This window comes from Ambystoma mexicanum, chromosome 8 (assembly GCF_040938575.1).
Source record: "Ambystoma mexicanum isolate Mex_15411 chromosome 8, UKY_AmexF1_1, whole genome shotgun sequence".
NCBI lineage: Eukaryota > Metazoa > Chordata > Amphibia > Caudata > Ambystomatidae > Ambystoma > Ambystoma mexicanum.
In genome coordinates, this window is record NC_090929.1 from 301,952,788 (window position 1) to 301,969,927 (window position 17,140).

The 17,140-nt window shown below is 41.2% G+C and overlaps 1 protein-coding gene across 7 annotated transcripts in view; it reads right to left on the minus strand.

Annotated features, from left to right (window-relative positions):
* The window catches only part of EHMT1 (euchromatic histone lysine methyltransferase 1), a 2,375,011-nt gene that overhangs the window by 2,310,061 nt on the left and 47,810 nt on the right, over positions 1–17,140 (minus strand). The window contains exon 1 of one of the 7 annotated variants that reach the window (XM_069609702.1): positions 3,239–3,356. The exons of the other annotated variants lie outside the window; for them this stretch is intronic. The gene's annotated coding sequence lies outside the window, so the exon portion shown is untranslated. Of the gene's footprint in view, positions 1–3,238; positions 3,357–17,140 lie in introns of those variants that run through there. 7 annotated transcript variants of the gene reach the window in all.

Here is a 17,140-nt window from a genome sequence, read left to right on the forward strand (position 1 = left end):
TCCACTAAGCACCACCTGCTCCTCCGCTCCTCCCCACCACCTCCACCTCCATCTCGCTCTTCTCATTCAAAGCCATACAGGAACAAGACATGATCAACCTCATGAGGACCTTAAAACCGTCCAACTGTAAGGGTGACTACTGCCTGCCTCTATTATTAAAGACTGTGCCAAGACCCTCGCACCATTCCTGATCGCTTTCGCCAACACCTCATTTGCTACTGGGAAAGTCCCCTCCTGCCTCAAGGAAGCCTGGGTCTGCCCCCTCTTGAAAGAAAAACACTGTCGACCCTACCTCCCCCAATAATTACAGGCCCATCACCACCGTCCCCTTCTTGCTCATGATACTGGACAAAACAGCTTACCTGCAGGTACAGCACTTCATTTAAGAAAATAAGCTCCTAGGGCTACGCCAATCTGGTTTTCGACCTAGGCACGGGACGGAAACTGCTTTACTTGACCTAAAGAACCAAATGGATGATGCCAGAGATCTAGGCAAACCAGCCCTACTCCTAGACCTATCCGCAGCATTGGACCTTGTAGATCACAATGTCCTATGTCATAACCTTTCTTCCACAGCCAGATTCTCCCCTGACGCCACAACCTGGATCACCTCCTTCCTACAAGGCAGAACCATGCAAGTATTCACTAACCTGGCCTCCGCTTCACCCACCATCATGCCCTGAGGAGTCCCACAAGGCTCCTGCCTCTCCCGTACCCTCAACAACATCTTTTCTCTCCCACTCTCTCATCCTCAACGCTATGGGTATCTTCTACACAAACTACGCAGACGATACCCAGATCCTCCTCACCCTCACGGCAACTATTACAGACTCTGCTATGCTTAATGACATATACAACACCATCCAGGCCTGGATGGCAGCAAACCGACTGTGCCTCAACTCTGACAAGACTGAACTCCTCCTGGTAGGTTCCATCGACACATTAAAAAACCTTGACTCACAGTTTAGCCACTTCACTATAGATTCCATCAAAATCCCAGTATCAGACTCAGTCAAAACCCTTGGAGTCTATTTGGACTCCAACCTATCCATGAACAAACAAGTCAGTGCCATCGACTCCTCGGCAGCTTACCATGCCAAACTAATTAACACAGCTAGGCCATTTCTCTCTAAAGAGAACTGCACCAACATAGCTAGAGCCATCACAGGCTCAAGGCTAGACTACAGCAATGTCCTTTTCCTTGAAACCTCCACTAAAAAAAACGGGATAGATTACAAGTCATCCAGAACAATACACTCCGCACAGCTCAAGGCATCTCGAAAAGAGAGCATATTACTGCCGCCAGGAAAGCAGCCCACTGGCTTCCATTAAAAGTGAGAATCTCATTCAAAACCCTGGCACTGACCCACAGGTGCATCTACCACTGCGCACCTGAATACCTCTCTCAATGGATTCACCCCTCCTCTTCCACAAGGCCAATCAGGACACCCTACGCCAACATGCTCTGTGTGCCTATGGTAAGAAGAATTAGAGCAGGTGGCTCTAGCATCCCCCACCTAGCACCTTCACATTGGAATACCCTACCTCCCACGATATGAGGCGAGGCTTCCCTCATGACCTTTCGCAAAGCCATGAAAACGGTGCTCTTCTTCTGAAGTACACCATAATCTACAGCCAAACCGGTTTACCACATAAATGAACCATGATTATATGTATATTATATTTATCCTAATGTATATCTGCTCTATTTTATGATCAATGTAGAACTGCTTCTCCCCATGTGCCCTCTCCCTGTAACTAAGCTCCCCTGAAGTAACAGTGCCTCGATACTCAAGGGTCGCTGTGCGCTTTACAAATGTAATATATAAAACAAACTTCCCTTACTTATATGAACAGAAAGTTATAAATACTAAAGGGTGACATTGCAGGAACATCACAAACTGCTGCTGCACAAAGACCTAAGAGGGCTCATAAGTGGGATTTAACCACATATGCATGTGGTTTGGACAACCATTTGGATATTTACAAAAAACTCGATTTAATGAGCCATACTGTCTTTAAGGCACGTTCTTTCCCTAACCCATCGTTCATATAACACCTGAAAAGGTCCTGCAGGAGGATGGTTTGGCTTTGTACGAGGAAATACCGTCAGCACAGAAGCTAGAAAATTGGAATATACTTCGAACAGGGTAAAAAAAATGTCAGTTCTATGAAAGGGTCATTTAATGTATTCCTTCAGCCCTCTACGTATGTTCTCCAAGGAGAGCACTATAATTGATCAAACAGTACAGTAAACACCTTAATTTGCCAAAGGCAGTGGTCCCCACTCCTTGGAAATGTGGACCACACGCCACAAAGACTTTGAACAGTCAAGTCTTCTGAATGCTGCAATGCTGGCGCACTCATCAAAAAGTAAAATGAAAAATAAGGTAAGATCTACAAGTTGAACTTTCCTAAAAGGATAAGGATGCATTAAGTTGTGCTAAGACCCTTGTGGTGCATGCCTTGTACAAGAGTGCAACGGGGCAATGAAACCTAGCAAGAAAAGTAGAAACGTAAGCAATTTAAGAAGGGAAAAAGGAGGTCATTATGAAGCACTAGAAGGGAGTGGACTAAAACAATGGGACGAACAGTAAGAGGTAGAGGGGTGGGTTGGCCATGTGTCTCCCTAAATCTTTAAAATGTTCAGATACGCACACAATGCGCCCTGAAAAAAAGATATCTACATGAAAAAACAAAACTAGCATTCTCAACTAGGTTGAGCTAAATAATCAAGTGATAAATAATCCCACACACCTTTACTGTGCAAAAACATAGCTTTGTTGACGCAATGCATAGCAATCCAGGCCAACTAAAACTGTTTTTTAGATAATCGAGGTTATTCATGTACCTCGAGACTAGGTGGGAAGCAACCTAAAGTTATAAAATACAACAGGCAGAGAAACCACACCACAAGCAGTTAACTGAAAAGTTGGCTTGTGAACAATATTGCAATTCAGATGAATGTTCTACTCTTGCATGAAAAAGCCATTTAAACGCACTCCCTTAGCCTCCAACATAAAGGAAGCATCACGGAAACGTGGCATGCAGCAGAGAAAAGCACAAAGGCCCATTCGACCACAGTCAAGAAGAGAACGTTTAAGAGGCTACTGCTGCAGTGGGTGAGGAGACGCGTCAGTTCAGACTCATATTTCAACCCAACAAACGCTCCCAAATTCTGGAAGCAGCAGAGAGTCGGCTGCACAAGCTCTTCAACAACGCTCATCCAGGGTCTTACCTCCGTCAGAGGCCTGCTCTGAGGCCCTGCCTCTTTGCTTTTCACCAGGGATCGCAGAGGCCTAGAACACTGGCGTGCTCCTGAGTCCCAACCCACAGAGGGTGCTGGGGAGCATGCTCAGTAGGAGCCTCCTCATAGAAGCTCTCCCTCCTCCAGCACAAAGCAGCTCACTGGCTGCACTGCCCTCGCTGGTAATTTGTAGAGGAAGGGAGTGGAAGGAAGACGAAGCCACTGGAGATGCAACCCACTGATGGCAGAAATTTTCATTCTGCAGATGGCATTGCATTTTTAAAGCATTTCTGGTGGCATTTCTAATAAGGACAATATTGCATTGCTCACTCACGCTATCAAGCGCCAAAAGCAGTAAAGATCAATAAAACCGCGTCGTTTCTTTGAAAAAACACAGTTCATCATGTCTGGAGTATCATTATTTAATTTATAATCAGCATTTGGCATAAAACCAAAGTAAAATAGTGCAGTAAAACAATTATACTGAGCCCAGGTCATAAGCAACACGAAACATGAAGGTGCCAGCGGACTTAAACATATTGGGTAGAAGACTAGAAGAAGGCTCTATCGCAAATGGGTTACGTATTTCTTGTTAAAAAAAAAAAATAACATACTTAGGCACGCCCCTCTCCTCTATGGACCACAACATGGTCAGTGATCAAGCATCTGAGCAGCCAATACAGCTAGTGAGCATTCTCCGTGTGTTGCTGTTAGCAATTTTGTAGCAGTATTATATTTAATACCATATATACCCAATTTACCAGATAAGACGCTTAATCTTCAACGAAATTAAAGTTTTTGGGCAGGGCCCTACTTGCAAGTGTTGCATTCCTAAACAAATTCTGCTGGTGTAAGAAAAAAAACGATCTGTGCAGATAGATAACTGTGAATGCTGTTTGGTTGTCCCGTTTTAAATCTGAGGTCTTGAGGCACGTATCAACTTGCTTCAGAAAGGATGTTCTTTGGTGACCATGGTATTATGACCAGAAAGTTACTAAATATTTTACTTGCAAGAAAACCCCAATATAAAAGCAAATTATGGGGTTCAACTAAGTGCCTTCAATCAATTAAACAGGAATGGCAATGGTGCACAATATATTTTAATTAATAAGGCAAAACCCATTCCCTAAATTTACATTTTAAAAACATTATACCATAGTAGGAAGCATGCTTCTCGGTACAAGTGGTGATCACAAGCAAGATTTATTTTTAAAATGATTTTTAAAATCCCATATTCTAGTAGTTATTGCTTATTACTACAAAATAAGCAATACTAAATTTCACTTTCACCAACGTAAATCAAGATAATTAGCAAACCATTAAAGGTTCTGTGCCGTCATTGCTCCAGAGCAGGCTTTGAAGTGGGAGTATTTTATCCCCCACCCATTTTTGAAACCTGGGAGTAATTTTTTTTTTTTTAGGCAGTAAACATCTATGTCCAATTGCTAATGGGAGTATTTTATAAGCGAGTAAAAATATGTTTTAACTGAAAAACTGAAATGTTTCTGCAATAATTATTCCTCTGCACCTAGTTATTCATACATATTTAAAGATACAGGTATATTTCTTCTGATCAGGCAATAATATTTCTTCGGATCAGGCAGTAATAATGGTTTCTTCCTTTGGTACTAGGTACACTACTGGTCTCCATACATCCATGGTTCTGTGTGGATGAAAGCTGGGGGCTCAAGGTCCTCTGTTTTCTATTTTTTCTTGAGGAGTATTTTTACTCTACTTTTATTTTTTGGGTGCATTTGCTTACTTGTAGGGAGTAAAAGTGGCTGATACAGCCCTCATCTTTAGAACTGGGTGCTGTTAAATTAACAGAAGCAGATTATCCCACTGAATTATTCACCTCAGGAAATTAATCTTCATCTGGGTCACTCCCGTTATGTCCCCCCCCCCCTTCCAGGCATGTGACCATGATAGCCACTAATGCATGAAATGGCCAGCTCTGCAGCCGACTGATCTTACCTCTCACTCTCCACCCAATGCTACCACTGACGATTCTGTAAGGTTAGACTGTTGCTGTTGTCAGAGCTAGTTTCTGTTTACCAAGGTAATTTAGCTCTGTGACAACTGGTGATCACCTGCAGTGCAGCAAACTCCCAGATTTAGATTCAAATAATTTCAACCCTAACTAAACCGTCCAAATTGAAATGGCGAAATAAAAAGATGGAACAAATGACTGAATAATAATTATTTATCTTTATTAAATACATTGTTTTCTCTTTTGGTTAAAATGCAGGGGGGAGAATCCCCTACACCACCCGCAACATCCCCTCACTTTAATATCTTAACACCACAACCGCTGTGTTTTTCAATTAAAAACAGGCAAAATTCGATTACAAAAACATTGTGTTTTCCAGTCACGTTTTCCTACTGATAATTTTTAAGAGATACCACTAAACCTTTACATCCATATAAGGGCTCAATTATTTTGTCATTTTTATTTACTTATGTGGCATATGTATTTATATAACATGCATTGGAAAAACATTGAATACAAGTGTATTCTGCAGCTGGTCTAAGATGAAAACAAAAAATGTGAAGTGCTTATAACTATAGTTACGGAGACAAAATTAATTTCAGGACAACAATTGATAGACCAATTGTTTAAGAAAATTGCAGTATTATAGGAAACATGGTTTGTAATCAAATGTTATCTTATTTTTGTTAGGTTATTGAGATTTGTACAGCACCTGCTACAATTTATAATGGCTTCAAAGGCCTTTAGGTTGAATGGCCCTTCAAAAGACCATAATCTGAACAGATGAGAAAAAGCAAGCGTCACATTGCATGTAAATAGTTCTAATTTAAACAGCTCAGCTCTACAATTAGCAGAAATCACTAGAGCAGTGGCATAGAAGATAGCGTAACTAGTATTCAGGCGCAGAATGGATTGCTACGGCAGAGAATGATAGCTGGATAGAATTTTGCATCGGACTGCTGTGTTTTTGGGGGCGCAGCAGTAAAGTAGGAACGGGAGCTAGTATAAAATCAGTGTGTTTGATGGAAGTATTGAATATGTTTGGGAAAATATAGGATTAAAGTCAATGCCTCAAAAACAGGTACTCCCTATAACAATGTCATTCCCACAGTTTATTTGGAGTGAGACATAATTCATGGGCTAATAAAGGTTTCAAGTATTTGGGTATCCAGATTACTACGGTAATTATCCCAAATTTAATTTGAATATTATTTGCCAAAAGTTGACTAAAGTCTTTGGAACATTGAATTCCACGCTATGGGGAAAGATTATTGCTATTAAAATGGCCGGATTTCCAAATGTGTTGTATGTATTCAGTATTCTCCCACTTCCAGCAAAGCTAATTTGAGATGTATTAAGATTTTAACAATTTCTTATGAGGGTGGGCGAGAGTTAAAAGGCAAAGATTCCACTAGATATCCTTCAAAGCCCAGTTCAAAGACAGGATTTGGAGATCCTAAATTAAAACTGGATCAGAACATCTACTTTGATTACAGTGCATTACTGGCTTAATGTGGAGTTAATAGAAAACCCAAACCAGGTTCACATTGAAAGAGACCCTGTACACCCAACCCCGCTATATAGTTTGGTAAACATGAAAAGAAAACTCCCCATTTCTACCACACCACCAACAGTTAGGCAAGTAATCGCAGGATTGGAAACATGGTAACCAGCTTGGAGGCAAAAAATAACTGCTTTGTGAAGATTCATCCCTCTGGAAAAACCCTGCGCTGACAATTGCATGATTCGCTGGAGGCGATGAAGATTTGGAAGTGGGAGTATTTTACTCCCTATTTTTTTAAGTTGGGAGTTCAATTCTATTTTAGGGAGTAAAAATATAAGTCCAATTCCAGTGGGAGTATTATAATGTTTTAACTGGAAAATTAAAATGTTTTTATAATAATTTTTTGCACCTAGTTATTCATGCACATTAAAAAAATACAGGATTTCATCTTCCGATTGGCACTACCGGTCCAAACGTATCCAAGGAGCTGTGTGTGTGAAAGCAGGGGCACAAGGTTCTAGATGTACGTTTCATAATTTTTGTTGGGAGTATTTTTACTCCTTATGTTTATTTTCTGGGAGTATTTGCCTATTTTTAGGGAGTAAAAGTGGTCAATACACCCCTTATCTGTAGGGCTGGCAGATGGTCATGCAAAAAAGCTGGAATATGGAAACAGGACAAGTTATGAATAGACATACCTTACTAGATTTTGATTTTCTGAAGTTTAAATACAAATGACATTCTTGTGAGATTCAGCACCATCAGCAGCTCACAGATATTGCTATAATCTTATCTGCACTGCTAAACACAAAAATGCATAGTCCTCCAACGCTCTAACAGTTAACTAGAGCTACACAATTATAAGCTTCTGGGATCTAAAAGCTTGTTCTGTCAAGAGCTGAATCCCATTTTGAGAAGAGGAAAAAATTGACAATGGGTGGAAACATATGTATGGGTACTAACCATTACAAATTAGACCTTAACTTGAGTTATACCGAACTATTACGTACACTGGTGCCCATGGATGATGTGGGTGAGTAAATCACTGCCTACTAATAGGTGTTGGTCCTGTAAAAACAGACAGTGACAAGCTTACATATGCTATGGTCATGTTGTAAGGTTAAGACCTATTGGGAATAGATCATCCAGCACATTTACTTACTATTAGATATTTCCTTTCCATGTATGCCAGTTGTTTACGTGTTGGGACTACTTCCATCAACTACTGGTATATCTAATATATTTAAGATGGGTTTATACTGCAACACTGGAAATGTAACGCTGCACTTGGTTGAGGATTGGTTTCACCGCTTAATAAATGCAAATGACTAATGCATGCCTTTGTTAATGACTTATTAGAATTGTATTCTGTTGATTTTGTATTGTAAAAATGAAAACGAACTTTTTTTAAATCAGTGTATTACCCCAAGGGCAACCTACCAGAGTTTAGGGCTCTGCTTTAAATTTCCATGCATAACTCATACACAATGAATGAAATGCAATCACACTGCAATTAAATGCAGTTTGTCAGATATGTATAAATCATGAAGAAAGAGCAGGAAAAGAAATCCAGATGACGAAGGACTAGCTGTTTGTGAAAACATCCTTGCATGATTCAGTTATGAGAGAACATAAGGAATTTGCACCAGGTCAAGTGTGCTCCAACACATTTGTTTACTTTATTATGGTCACACGATTTCTTTTCTGGCATTTTATGAATCCCAACAATTATGTAGAAAAGCAAGAAAAGATGAGGTAAATGTTCGATCCAACCACTTGGGGATTGTTGGATTTTTACAACCTAAAGGCAGTGTAGTCAATAAAGTTCGCTGGTGACACCGGGTTGAGAATTCCATGGGAAACATGGGATAGACTCAATGGCAGATTTTGGTGGAAAATCTTAAGGCTGCCAAACAAAGTCCCTATACGAGTGATCCGACATGAATTGGGCCTATACCAAATGCATGGTCATGTTTTTTGGAAAGCACTATCCACCTATAGAAAGTAGAGCTCTCAGTTTGTCCGCCTCAATACGAAATCATGAAGGCAGAAAATGAGAAAACACCTTTCTGGCCATTAATGATGTGGGGAAATAAATGTATTGACATTTTGGAATATCTGAGTGCGAGCTTGGATACCTTGCGAAACTACCCGACTAACTAAAACGTTGCTCATGTCTGTGGACTGGTCTCAATCAGAAGCTGCTCGCTCTGTATCCAAGTCATATACATTGTCAACCAAATTAACCAATACTCCAAGAAATTTGTCAAATTATCTAAGGAAAAGCGCAAAACCAAAACACAGTACTTGATCCTACGATTTAGACTCAATGTCCTGAGAACCAAGCAAAATCTAATGAAATATGGCCTGACAAGTGACAACATATGTCTATGCAACCAAAAAGAAGAATCTTTACGACATTTAACAATGTTTTGCAAGGAATTGGAAACAGAAAGAACAAACCTTCTGCATAAGACTTTAGCTCCTTCATGCGGCCTGGACTCGGATCTATGGTGGGAAGCGCTATATGACGATCCAAATCAAAAGGCAATTAGAGCCCTAGGGATTTTCCTGGATGTGATGCAAAAAAGCTCATAGGCATAGTTGACTAATAGAAAAAGGAAACATTAACTGAAAAAAGGTATTACATCCTTACATAGCCAAGAAGCAAACAGGACTTGCTAAACGAGAAAAACACACCACCTGAGTTGTAATGATGACATGGAAATCACAACCAGAAAATGAGAACTCAAGTTGCTTTGCTTGGCGTATGAAGGGTGGGAAAGAACAAAGCAAAAGCTTTTATTTGTTTACACTAAATGCTTTAATAAAAATAATGTAGAAATTTGAGAAGCAGCACCAAAATAACAGTCATGGAAAGGTGTGTGCTGTAACTGGAGTCTCTCCTGAATAGTGGGACACTAATGCCAGGGCCCCATGATCCAGGGCAAATCTAAAACAGTGTCTGGTGCATAGGCATTAACAATTTTATTCAGGTTTTCAGACCTAGCATCCCGAAAGCCATTAAAGAAATTAAACAATGAGAAGATTTGATCCCCTTTAGCCACTTTGAGGATGAAAAGATACATTATCACACCGGATCCATCATGCATTCACGGCACTGTCAGTTCATGGAAAAAGTATTCAAGGGGCGTGGCCCGCCGAGGACGGAGACATGCTGCCTCGGTGAGCTCTGTTGCCTATGGCTGCTCCCTGGGCCCCCAAATCCTCCTTAAAAGGTTGTTGGCGCACCCCTCAGACCCACCAAAAGGAATCGGAGCCCCTCAGGAATGATCTCCCCGAGTTTGGAGTGATTCAGCTCATGGGATGGAGTAAGACATATAAAAGACTCCCACAGTGCCTATACAAAATGGCGGGCACTCCATCTGGAGGGCCGTGGGTGGCCCAACACCAACGGGCATACCCTGCTGCCCCACAGCCCGGGACCCGCTCTTGCGTCAAAGTGGAATGCAGCAAGGATTCAGAAGGCAGCTGGAGACACCCTCAGGAGGCGGAGCATCCATATGCTGCAGAAATCCAAGTGAGTATTTCCAGCTATTTCATTCTCCTCCCCTGCCCCACCCGCAAGCCCCGTTTGTGCTGTAATCCACCTTTGCTGAGGATTAAGTTATCACTCACTGTATAACGCGGCAAGAAATACACACGGAAGGCTCCCATTTCGAAAACCCTGCATGCACAGGCAGATGCACAGCCCATAATCTGATGTAACCTATGATGAACTGCTGCTCCCGACGCTTGCTTGGCACTACCTGCTGCTTTCACGACAAGCTGAGGTGGACTGGTGGGGTGCAGTGAGCGAGCTGGAGGCAGAGTTTTGTGCAAGTGGAAAAAAAAAAAACTAGGCAGAACCACGTCTTTTGAATCCTGGAACTTCAATAGTGCCACTGAACCGTAGCTAGGGGTACCTACCAACTACACCTGCCCTACAACATAACAGCCAGGATCCCAGCAACTGCGTGCACGTGAAGTGGCCCGCCTCAATTCAGAAGCCGCTAAGAGTGAAAGAATTGCCTCTGAGAGCATAAAATTTGTAGTTGGGTCCCACTGTGGGGCATATATCGGAGTAAAAGGTAAAGCTGCCAAACAGTCAAGTAAGCAAAGGCTCTGGGGACATCAGGGCAATGATGCAAGTCCAGGAGACAGTAATGCGCCAGCACCAAACAGTGCAAATCAATTGCCCCGGAAGCTCGAAAACGCAATTGGAAATCAAGGACCATCCCACAAGACGGTCTGACATTCAAGAAATGCTAGCTGAAATATAGAAAGAAATAAAAGGACTGTGTAGTCCACTTCACCAAATCTATCACGGACCGAAGGCAAAAATTAGTTTTCCAAAATTGAATAGAGTTTTCTAATTAAAATGTTCTTGATAAGCAAACCAACCCTTTTGATTAGCAATGCTGTACTAATATTTTTGATGTCAACTGACGTTATTTGTACCCAAGACATAAAATGAGCATCAATATAGCATTTGTCTACCACTGAAGGCATTAGTGAGACGAGTCAGGCCAGGCAAATTCTTAAAAATCTGCTAGACCTGCAGCCCGAGCAACATCGTTTACATAATCGACCTAAGAGAAATGCACCCGATCCATGACAAGAGATGACAAAATGTCAAGTTTTCTGTAAAATGTTGCATGTCACCACAAACCCACTTTGTTTGGCACACTGCTGCCACCGAGATGCCGGCCATTCACAGTGAAACTTGTATTTGGCATTTACTGAATAAACAGATGCTAGCAATAGAAAAGGTTAATGAAACAGACAACCTTGTGTGAACAGGAAGAAATGTCAAAACGGATGGACTCCCTTAAGCAACAGATGGAATGGGTTGTGAATAAGCAAGAAGACGCTGAGAACAGGTCTAGAAGAAATAACGTTAGGCTGTGGGGCATTCCAGTATCAATATCAGACGCAGACCTGGATGGCTATGTGCTGGCCTTATTCCAACATTTATTGGACGATCCTGCAAGTTAAGACATTGTGATAGATTGTACCCACAGAGTCTACACCTCCTACCGACAGATAAAGTACCTGACCGCCGATTTACTACCTAGATTACACTTCTTTCAAACAAATGAGAAGATCATGAGAGCAGCACGGAGGCAAGAGTCACTGTAATTTCGGGACAATCAAATAACACTGTTCCAGGATGTGGCACAAGCAACCCTAATGAGACGCAAACACCCAAGGATAATCACAACCTGGACCAAGATAAAATTATTTGTTTCAGATGGACATTTCTTTGTGGCATGATATTTGAATACCAAAATAAGGAGTACCACATAACAAAGGAAGAGGAAATGGCTAGCCTAATGGAACAGAATGACTCCCCACCAACTGAGGAAATACAACCGGGAAAAGAGGACAAAAAACATTTGCAATGCATGACCAAACCAGAAGGATGGCAACAGGGCGTCCTTATCCCAAAGGGAGAGGGAGAGATGCTCAAACAGCAACAAAAAAAAATCATGTGAGAAACTTCCCCCTGAGACACGGCATCAATGAATAAAAGCACTAATTTGAGAAGCCATCAAATGGGTCAGTAGGATTAGGTGCTGGGGAAACCGCCAATGGAGAGCGGGGGGTTTGGGGAGTTGCCTGGCCAAGGATTTAGGTCCCATAAAGCCAACGATGAGGTTTACACCTTGGCAACAGTTACTTCTATGTGATTTGTTTGGGGGAGTGAGGATTCCAATGGGATTGTTGGTTTGAGCAGTTGTATGGCACAGATCCTCTTTGGGCACAAGATCTATAGAGTAATTGGGCCACTGTTGAAGTTTTGGATGCCCTTGTAAAATGGCTGAAATGAATATGGTTACCCTGAATGTCCGGGGTTTGAACTCGCCAGTAAAACGTGGATCAATATTGCAGCGCCTATCTGAGCTTAAGGCCACAGTGACTTTTCTCCAAGAAATGCACTCACTCCCTAAAGACTAGGTACGCGTGAACCATAGGGCCTTTCCAAATCAATACTTTGCATCCAGCAGATCTAAGACGAAAGGAGTGGGGATACTATCGAGGGTCGAGGTGGGTTTTCAGAAGCAATTCTTGTATAAACACCCTGAAAGGAGCTATCGAGTGCTGAAAGGAACTCTGAGCCCAGATATTTACGTTGGAATCAATCTATGCCACAAATGGACAGGATCATTTCTTGGCCACGGTACTTCAGAAAATAGGGTGGTGGTGCGAGGGGCAAGTGGTGGTGGGAACACACAACAGATTTCGGCAAGCACATGGGAAATTCTTTATAGACCTGAACTTAATAGAAGCCTGGAATTTTTTTTTCATGAATCAGAGAGAGACTACACACACTTTGCTGCAACACACATAGCTTACTCAAGGATAGGTATGGTCCTGATCTCACCAACTCTGGTCGCCCTAGTCACGGGAATAGAGATTGGGGAGAGGTACCCTTCAGATCACAGCCCAGTGCTTCTCTGGATGGACATGCCCAGGTCTCAAGAAGGGTATTGTAGACAATGGAGGCTGAACAAGCTGATCCTTAAAGATGATGCGCTAAGATCACATATGGAGAAGGTAATTATGGACTACTTTAGGGAAAATGACACACGGGAGGTAGATCAGATAGTAGTGTGGGACGCGAGCAAAGCAGTCATTAGGGGGCAGGGGGGATTTATATCCCAAGCAACTGCCTACCAAAGGGAGTGAGCACTTCGCCATATAGCACTGGAAAGGGAGGTGAAAGAAGCAGAAGTCCTGCATAAGACAAAACAAATCACTTAAAACATTCCACAATCACTTAAAACATTGCAAGCTCTGCAAAAATTAAGAATCCAACCAGAAGCCCATGCGGCAGGTCATTCAGCCCAGACATTGTTGCGCACGAAGCAGACCTTATGTGAAGGGGGGCAAAGCCAACTGCTTCCAAGCAGTTATGCTACGGCAACAAAAGGCACATAACCAGGTCTCCAGATAAGGTGCGTACAAAGCCTTTTTACGCATGAAAATCTTGTAAATATGACCGCTTTATTATTTTCCTGTGTACATTTACACACAGGTTTAGAGCAGAGGGCAGTGCAAAGGTCAGGTTACTTGACAGAAACCAGAAGGCTTCTTTTGATTTTTATCTACATGGATGTAATGGCAAGCCTCCTCTGAAACAAAGTATTTCTCTGAAGCCTTTCAAAAAAAGAAACTCAACTGCACGCTGTGATAAAAAGGAATGGTTTCCTTCCATTCAACTTCTGGTGTGTTGCTACTCATGGAGCAAACAGGAGAACTGTGCATATTTATTTTCCTAGAATTTTAGGATTGTATAATTAATAACATGGAAAACTAAGTTGCAATTGAGAATTAACATTTAACAAATTATGCTTTTTTCCCCTGTGAAAGCAAACCAGTATTGCACAATTGTATTGTTCAGAGTTCTGTTGCTGTGTGTATAATCATTCAGAGGGACATCATGTTTACACTTATAATTTAATTTACATTCCAATTATAAACACAGCATGTAATATGATGACTATACACCGTCTAGTTTACATCCATTCAACCTTTCAGTCAACAGGGTAAATTTCTATAAATGATCAGTGGCAGCAGAGTCTTTGCTCAAGGGTGAGCGCTTGTCATTACAGCAATCACAGGTGTTCTAGCCTCACAAATATTCAAGATTACAAACAAAACATCCAAAACCTGACTCTCCAGGAAGTGCAAGCGCTGTTCAAAAATAAACAAATGTAAGTTATATTGTTAATTGAAATACAAATTCAGCAAAACCTGTCGCTGTGATAATCCAGATAGGTATTTAACTTTATGTATCGCTTCGTAAATGGTTTGTCCAACATCTAGGTACTGTGATTATTATACCTCATCGATACTCAGTTAACCGACCTCTGAAGGATGTGAGCCAATAAGATAGATAAGTCGGTTGAACACTCATTGCTGCAATCTGTGTGTGATCTGTAGATTGCAGGTTTGAATCCCGGCAAGGCCAACTCAGCCTTTCATCCTTTCGAGGCTGATAAAGGAATACCGACTTTGGTTTGGTGATAATTGTGCTAAATATGTTCCATGTACCGCGCTTTGCCAAAAGCGGTATATAAATAACCATTTGACCATTCGATTAGATATAGAATTTAGCATGGAGTCCTTGCCTCTCTGCACTGTTGTATCATAACATTGGCATACCAGTAGGTAGTAATAGCTCCAGGAAATTAGCACTTGTTAAACATCAAAAGACTATTCTGCCATCTAACCTGAAAACACAATACAATTCATGTTTGCTTTACTATGCAATTGGCTAGGTTTTTGTGATTTCAACTTTTAAATCTATCCAGCAGAGAGATCAAATGGCTAGACCTTAGAGATAATGAAAGGTGTGTTCTGTCACCATGCAGAAAGCTGACGCATAGTAATGCATTTCCATACAGTTTTTGCGCATGTCTGCTGGATGTCCCATACATTTCACCCTTGCAAAGGAGTGAAGTCATTTTTACTCTCTTAAAATCACATTTACTCTCAAAGTTTAAAAATAGCGAGTAAAATACTCCCACCTCAAAATCTTATCTGGGGTACTGCAAGTAACTACATAGTGCAGTTAAAAGATGAGGCCGGGTTAATGCACCGCGCAGAGCAAGACAAGGGGGCAGTAATGGAATAATTTCATAAGGGGTTATTAAGAAAAGAAGAAATGGACCCAACCATCCAAAGAGTACCTAGCAGGAATAGGACTACCACAGATTTCACAAGAGGATAGGGAGAGCCTGCAAGAACCCTTCACGGAAGAGCAGGTTGGTGACGCAATAAGCTCCCTGGCAGCCAACAAAGCGCAAGACCCTGATGGCTTTGGTAACGGGTACTTAAGGTCTTCAGGAACCAATTAATACAACCTCTGGCTCGACTTTTCAATCGAATTGGAGACGCTGGGGTAATCACAGAAGTCAAAGTGGTTACGATAGGTAGGAGAGTCGCGCTCAAGTAACAAGAAAAATCATTCAACAACAGGTACATATTGTCTCAATATGGATATTTCCACAAACAAGAGTTTCTTGAATGACGAAATGCATTGAGAAAGTTGAACAGCCGACACGTGTTACCAGAGGGTCGTTCTCAAGGCTGTACAAGTCCCATATTACACACAGTAACAAATCAGGAATACCCATAGGTAAAATGCATCATCCAATTGTGTACAAATTAATGCAAATTAACACCAGCAAAATGAGGTTAACAGATCCAAATGAGCAAAAAAACATTTCGAAACATGCTACCAATAGTATTACAGAGATGAGCATCAGTAATAATCAGAAAAAAGAACATACCACATTCCAAATGCAGTAGAAGGGGGTTCAGGCAAAAGATGGGCATCGTTGGTAAATCAACGCAATAGGGAAGAGATGAAAATGGAAACCCCAAAATAAAATATGGATTATAATTAATCCCAAGGTAGTATTTCATAATTCATTGAACTCATCCCGAGTCCCTGAATAGGGTGGGATATTTACTTAAGGATTAGCATCCAACTGATTTATCTCTTATTTTAAATGTGAAATCTGCCAAGTGACCAGACCTGTGCCCAACTTGGTTTGCCCCCACAAACACCCTGAACCATTTTGTGTAGAAATGGGGATCATGGAGAAAGTGCTGTTTGCCAGTTAGTATAAGTTGCCTGATGTATCATTAGATGACACCCATTCCGATTGTTTTAGAAATCAAATGTTGACCGTGCTTGTATAATCCCAAATATAGATCACTCCCTGAATTTACATGGAGGGATAATGCGATCTCACCCAAAACTGGTTCCTGTATAACCAATTATTGTAAAGAAATAAGGGAAAGCACAATGCGATATCACGTGAATATGGCGATCTATCTTTGTGGCGGTAATGCCTGCTAGAGGCATACCTGAAGAGGATTAATATCCGTATTTCCAAGAGAAATAATTAGTCAAATCCTGAATGGTGGGTAACTGTAGTCATTAGGTAACGAAATTGTAACCCTGTATTTTTTCAGCCGGGCATCAATGGCTGGTGCAAAGTATATATCTGAACCAAAATAAGTTGTGTCCTATATTAGATTCCACAAACCACGATGAAAAAATAGCAAAGTTGAAGAACTCAATATTTAGTAAAGCAGCTGTCCATTGCAGGTTGCAAAATCCATAAATAGATAGATAAGCGTCCATCAATTCTCAGATGATCTCAACAATTTATCAAGATTATCAATGTAAATTAGCACGAATAGTTGAAAATCCCCACGTGCAAATAAATCATAACTAGATGTTAGGAATGTATATCTGAGGCAAAATAAAATAAAGTGTGTCCGATATTGAACTCTACAACCACAATAGAACAAATGGCAGAATTAAGTGACTCGATATATGTGGTCCAGTCTGTTGCAGGTTACAAATTCCATAAGT